Source organism: Protopterus annectens, chromosome 6.part1 (genome assembly GCF_019279795.1).
Source record: "Protopterus annectens isolate FY-2018-M chromosome 6.part1, PAN1.0, whole genome shotgun sequence".
In the NCBI taxonomy this organism is placed as follows: Eukaryota; Metazoa; Chordata; order Ceratodontiformes; family Protopteridae; genus Protopterus; species Protopterus annectens.
The window spans coordinates 220,252,835-220,260,334 of record NC_056738.1 but is presented as its reverse complement, the minus strand read 5'-3'; positions in this window follow the sequence as shown (position 1 = coordinate 220,260,334).

Here is a 7,500-nt window from a genome sequence, read left to right as displayed (position 1 = left end):
GTGGCTGTCATGTAGTAATGGCATACCTATCAGTGTCAGACATCTGTCAACACATACATCCTAATGCATAACCAGTTAGCTAGCTGATGTCTGTCCTCTGTACAGATGTGTAGATGTCAGGTATCCATCTTGGCTGCTTACAGGTAATCAATGCTTGAGTGAGACTGACATGTCTGCCCAGCTGTATTATGAATGCCACAGCTAGGAATCCCCACCCTGTATGCACCACATGACATGGATACCTCATCACAGTCAATAGAACATTCTTGGGTACAGGTCTACAAGAGAGACACTGACCGTGTTATGTAATACCTGTTGCATACATGTCAATTGGAGCACCTCACTGGCCCTCTGCAAGAAGCAACCAGATGATTCGGATGTTGCATTTAACTCTCACTCTGAGGATCACTCCTGTGGCATCAGTTGATAGATGGCCTGTTGGCAAATGTCAGGTGGCATGATACCACTGTACCCACATCCCCTACTCTTCCCATATCTCCATGGACAATATCCTACTACACACCTATGAACACCTGCACCTATGGACCCCAGTACTGACACATGTGTCAGTGTGCATTACTGAGAATAACAGTGTCTGTGTGTTTGTAAACCTGTAGTTGATAATACCCCGAGGCCCTTAACACCCACTGCACCCCCCATTGCCATAGTTAGATATGGCTGCTGCTGTAATGGACATTACATGCACCTTGTTACACTGTTCACCCTATGGGCTACCTGGAGCTTGCAGTACCTGCAAAACACTGTTGTACAAATGGGTAGATAGGCATGGGTTACCCTCTGAGTCCTGGCAAGTTTGTGTATGTGTGCACGTGTATATATTTGTAGGATACAACATTCTGATGACACATTTTCCTAATACAATACACCTTGCCACACAGTATAAGGGATAGTGATGTTGCTGACCATAGGAGAGCCATGACAAAGCATCACCCTACTATCCCTGTGGCATGTGCAACAGATACATATCCCTGTAGTAGCACTCTTAAGATAGACAAGGGGTTGTATTGCAGTCCTGGTCAATGTGTGATGGTGGGTATGTCAGAGTATTATAATGGGTTTTAGTGAGTACAATATCCATTGTGGGGTGTGGGTTCTGGGTTTACTGTCTTTACACCATGGTACCCTCAGTACATGTTCCAAGGTCCACTGTATGGGGACCATTTTCACCATCAACCATACAGGTAACTGATTACACCATCCAACCCAATGATGCATGTCCTGTGTGCAACTTATCTGTAACAGAATGGACACACTGACAAGGTAGTTAGCAATGATAAGCCCAGGTCTCTCAGATGTGTGTATGACTGTTATGTGTTTGTCAATGTGTATATGACAGTATGGAACATTATGTATTGTTCATAAACAACCAGGTCTCTCAGATGTGTGTGTGACTGTTATGTGTTTGTCAGTGTGTATATGACAGTATGTATTGGTTATAAACAACCAGTACATCCCCCATTAACCATACTGTATAAGGCCTGGTGATGTTCTTCACTTAACATGTAACCTGGGACACATCTCATCCTAAAAGCTATGTGGTGTATGCAATTAAGGCCACACACATTAGTAGCAATAAGTACCACAGTAGGGGTTCTAGTCCCAGTGTTGCCAAGTGAGAATGTGTATGTGTGTGTATGTGAAGGGATCTACTTCAGTTTGCAGAAAATACATGTCCCAGGAGGTCATCTGTCCGAGAGCTGACTGACAAATTCTAACGTTTCACAGGTATCATTTTGTGGAAATTTATTCCATCAAAACTAGTAGTAGATGTGTAGATGCCCTCTTCCCCACTGTATATCTGTACAGCAATACTGGGGTTGGTATATATAGCTGGGTGTGGATCATGTGGACACAGCCACTATTATTGCGGTTATTGTTGAGTGTATGCCCGCACTTAGTTGGTTGTAATACTGTACAGTTTATGTTAACAGGTTAACAGGTTAAGTAGTTGTTAATCACCACCCTCCAAAGGGTAGGGCTTTGCCACCCACACCAGAACACCTATGTTTAGCAAGTTAAGGATTGCACTAGATTGGGAAATGGAATATATACCTTGCCAGTACCATCTTCAATGACATTAAACTAGCAGACTGATTATTTCCCAATGTGATGTTGTGCCTATTCTGTCTTGGTGGAATTGCATAGGCTAAAATGGGTTCCTTGCAAAAGTATATACATCCATATGTACAGTATTCTCTGTGTATTGCATCAGCACCAAAGCCTGAGTGTGTGTGTGTGTGTGTGTGTGTGTGTGTGTGTGTGTGTGTGTGTGTGTGTGTGTGTGTGTGTGTGTGTGTGTGTGTGTGTGTTATACACAAACATGTGGTGTGTACCTCCCAGTGCACTTACCATTGTCCACAGCAGAAGGCCTGCTGACATCAGCCACCATGCACTCACACATGTATACACCCCTAAGACCTATCAGGCATGTGGCACATGCAGTAACTGTTATATAGACCTGTGACTTGTGTTCAGTTGTACCCAGGATATGGCACAGTCAAGGTGTCACCACAGTGCCATACCCTTTGTAGGAAACAACAGCAAACCAACATCCTGCTGACACAGACACATACAGCACAAACGAAATACATTATGGAGACCACAATCAATCAGTGTTATTAACAGCTATAATGCATCATGGCTGCACAGCTACACATCCTGACATGTAAGCATTAAACTTTAGTGCTGAAAACATGTTACACAGCATTACATTATTACACTGTAGTACAGTCACCCTGTGCATCACAACCATATTAGCATGTCCCTGCATTGATGTTATGGATGACAGGGATGTGACACAGGTATCATCATATGCACAGGGTGTGTTGTGGGCTTGCCAGAGACCTAGGCTGAGCCATTTATTTGACATCATGTGTGTGTGTTGGGGGTTTCATTATTAATTGAGCTGTGCAGATGTGGTTTGTGTAAGTATGGGTTTGTCCTAGCTGTGTTGGTGATGTGTGTGTGTATGCGTGCACATAGTTCTGTCTTGTGGCTGCCCTAAACAGGGGTTTGTTGGACAGCTGCAGACCATACCTGGCAGGGTGTGCAGTTCACCTTCTGTGGCTACGGACACAAGAACTGTACCTGCCAGGAGTTCCATGGGCACTACCAAGTACAAACTGCAATATAGTACTCTCCCCTGATGCTGGCATATGTCTGCTGGATCCAGGTCCCTCTTGGGATCAGCCAGGGCCATGTGCACATGGCCTGCTATGTTGTGGTGTGGACAGCGCTCCCCTGCAGTGCTGGGGCTGGTACTGCCACTACAGGAGTGGCTCTGATTTCTTGCATGTCCACGTCGACCTCCACCTATTGGTGTTGCTGGCTTGTCCACATGGCCGTCGCACTACTCCCACCATATGCTCAAGTAGACATTCCACAGTTGAGGATTCCCACCATCTCACCCAACCATCTATCCAGGACCTCTGCAAAATAACGATGGGCACCTGCAAGATCACAGATGTTGTCAATAGCAGAATGAGTAGCCCTCTGCAGCCTCAGACCTTGTCTGGTATACCGTTCCATATGTGCCTGCACCTCCAAGATGGCCTGAAACATGCATCTGGTGACACCAGCTGTGGCACTTCTGCCAGGGGCATGATGACCAGCAGCCATCCTATGAGCACTCCTGTACATCTACCTGTGTGGTATCTCACTGGGCATCTGGCTATAGTTGCTGTGTCCAGACACATGCCATAGACACCACACTGTCCTGTCCCATGCCACCACCTGCCAACTGTCCCTCATCTATGGGCACTAGTGATGGGGTATGTATAGGCAATGTGACTGTGTGTGGGGATGGGGTGGATAACAGTGGGATGTCAAATGATGGCACAGCTTCAGACCCTGACAACCCTGCCTGTGCCTCAACACACCTATCATCATTGTCAGAGTCTCTATGGACACTAACATCTGTTTGCCTGCAGGCGGGACACTGACCCACCTCGCCACCTGTGAGGGGAAAAACAGAAATGCACTTTAAGACCTGTACATCATTGTTTAACTGTATACACACACACACACACACACACACACACACACACACACACACACACACACACACACACACACACACACTTACAGGTGAGGTTGCACAAAGGTATTACACACAGACCTCTCATTACCCATCTGTCAACATGCATGACATATGGCACTCAGCATGCACTGCAGCTATAGTCAATCCCTGTTACCAACATTATACATCTCTGTGATGCATAGGTTGTTTTAGTAGGTGATGCCCCTTCCCCTGGAATACACTGCACCCATGTATACAGTATTGCTGTGCACCTGTTCAGCACCCTGACATGTACTGTGCACCATACCTCACAGGTGTACACGCCATTGCTGAATGTGTATATTTGTGTCAGTTATGTTTGCTCTGCTGCTCACAGCCCTTATGTGTTTGTCCGACACATACCTGGGATGATATGTGGACAGATGTCAATAGTGAATGCCTGTTGTCTGATTTGCATATCTCATCATCAGTGGTGCATGCATGACAGATAAAATACAATTACATTCACAACCTTCAAACCTTACTGTGGATATAAGGAGTGTACGCACCCTTATTGACATGGCACCCTCTTCCCTGATATGCCATGGGGCCACAATACTGCATATGCTAACATTACACGAACCTGATATGTGACATATGACCTGTGCAATCAAATGCAGTATCAAACAAATGTATTAGTTGTGCAGATGCTGATTGGGATGCATACAATCTGTGGGTGATTAAGTGTGCACACCCTTAACATGATGGTTTGTTGCACCAACTGTTAAGTGTACTACAGCAGTCACTATTCCTGGAAGGGGTATACTAGCATGGCCCATCTTCACTTCCCAGTATTTGGTCACTCTGCCCTACAAATGTCCCCCAACTCTGTAAGATTGCAAGGTCAACTCATGTGCACAGCCTTTGGAGGTCACACAGTGCCTTCACTATTGCTGTTGAGTCAGAGTTATCTCTGACACAATTCATGACCTTGACTGTGTGCAGATACAGCCATTCTTAGTGAGTTTTGGATGTCTGCTTCAGTTCACTGTTGTGTTTCAGGATGACACCCCTCCCCATCCTCAACCTTTTTGCAGATGCTTGACAACTATGGGCTACACATGAGTGTCATTTTGCAGTGTCTCAAATTCAGAACACTATGTGTACCAGCCTAGTCCCTGATAATGAACGGCAAACATAGAGGTGTACACTGACACCAGCAAGGTACAGATGGGGATGGTGGGCCTGAGGTGGAGTGAGGTGTTGCTTGTGCAGCACATGTATCTTAATTGATACTGCCTGTAGGTTTCGAACTTGGCCTTGGTACACCATTACACATTGAAACACATGCCTTTGGGGGACTTTTGATGTTATGCATATGCTACCTGTAGAGAGCTCCGGCTGATGTTTCCTGTGGAACAACTGTCCCATCTGATTACCCTAACCCATGGTCCACACTTATGCAGAGTGCAGCTGATTGTCAACACAGGTACTGCACAACCAGTACTTGCCGGACATTCCTGCAACTCTCTCAGTGTTGCAGCATGTTACTAGGCAGCCTACATGACCAGTTTGCAAAATATGTCATCATCTGTCTTGGATGACCATCTTTTTATTTTCTACATTAATGTTGTCCCATACATCGTCGTCACATACATGACTGTCTGCAATGTTTGCCATGGTATATGCAATGGTAAGGTAAGGCTACATGTCCCACTCCTGCGTGCTACAAGTTGGGCATGGGATCCATTCCATGGCTTGTAAGATGTGTACAAGCCATGGCTGCCTCTGTTGCAGGTGAGTGGGCAAATGTGATGGACATACGTCTTGGACAGCAGACCATTTCTTGCTGTGACATTGAGGAACTGTACTTGCTGGAAGTTGCATACTAATGAAGAGTGAATGCTGTCAGTACCTCAAAAGCTGTTTCCACAACATGTTATTTGGAGTGTGTGCACACATATGCTTCCAGTGTTTGTTAAGGTATGTATTCTCCATATTTGCTGTCCTAGCACAGGATTCCATGTTACACATTCAGTGCTCATGTTAGGACCACATTACAGGTTGTAAGGGTTGTGGAATGTGGCAATGTGATATGCCGTTGTGTAAATCTGTAACAGTTGCCATTGTAATAGTGGTATACACACTGTTGTGGCACTGTATAAGGGTGATGTTTCAGACATGTTCCTACATTTGTCCCACCATTATGTTCATCTCTGTGCACACATCTTGCAATGACAGTTTGTTAGTTATATTGCAGGACTCATATACCCTTCAGATAAGCCACCATGGTGAACACTGTGATGCTGTGCAGTTAAAAGCAACAATAAGTGAACATGTTCCAGCATGCATTATGGGTAGGTGTGTTAAATGTGTGCATGGCAAATACCATGGCCATAACATGGCCGGTGCATTGGCAAACCTGAACAAACAACACCAAACTCACCAGCTACAGGCTGCTGCCTCAGAGGTATACCATAGGGACCTACATAGTTGTGTGAGAGATGTGATGTCAGTAGCCACACCTGTGGCATTGGTACAGGGTGGGAGCAGCATTTCAGTACATCAACAGTACAAACCCACAATACTACAGCTTATGCACATCTGTTCCTTACTACAATGCAGCAACAGTCTATATATATTTTATCTCACATATGCATGATTAAACTCTACAGATGCAGATGGATAAGCAACAGTGGTCTACTGATGTGCCCAGGGGATATATATATTGAACAAAATATATATATATATATATTGATATATATATATATATATATATATATATATATATATATATATATATATATATATGTATATTGATATATATATATATATATATATATATATATATATATATATATATATTGATATATATGTGTGTGTGTGTGTGTGTGTGTGTGTGTCTGTATATCTGTAGACATAATGTATATATATATATATATATATATATATATATATATATATATATATACATATAAACACACACACGCACACACACACACACACACACACACATATATATGTATATATATGTATATATATATATATATAGAGAGAGAGAGAGAGAGACAGAGAGAGCGAATTCAAACATCAGGTCCACACTCTAACTCTCCTTCCTCCACAGCTGCACTGTTCTACCTTGCTACAAAACAGACGGGTGTCACATGTGGACATAGCCTAACATTAGGGAGGTATATATATCGGAACAGATTGCAGGTAAGCCTATTACAAACCTATGACATTTGTGCATGATACATTTTACGTTAACATGACTGTCCTGCAGGTGGTGGGGTCTGAAACTTATGTCTATCATAATTTCATTACTTCTACCACCAGCTATTTGCCACACTAATATACATGTCCTGAGGTACAGAACACACACTATGATGGGTTACATCTTGTCATTCAGTGCTGATCTGCACAGTTGACAGGTATGGCCCACTGCCTACAGGGACAGATGCTATGTCCATAGCAGCTGTTCA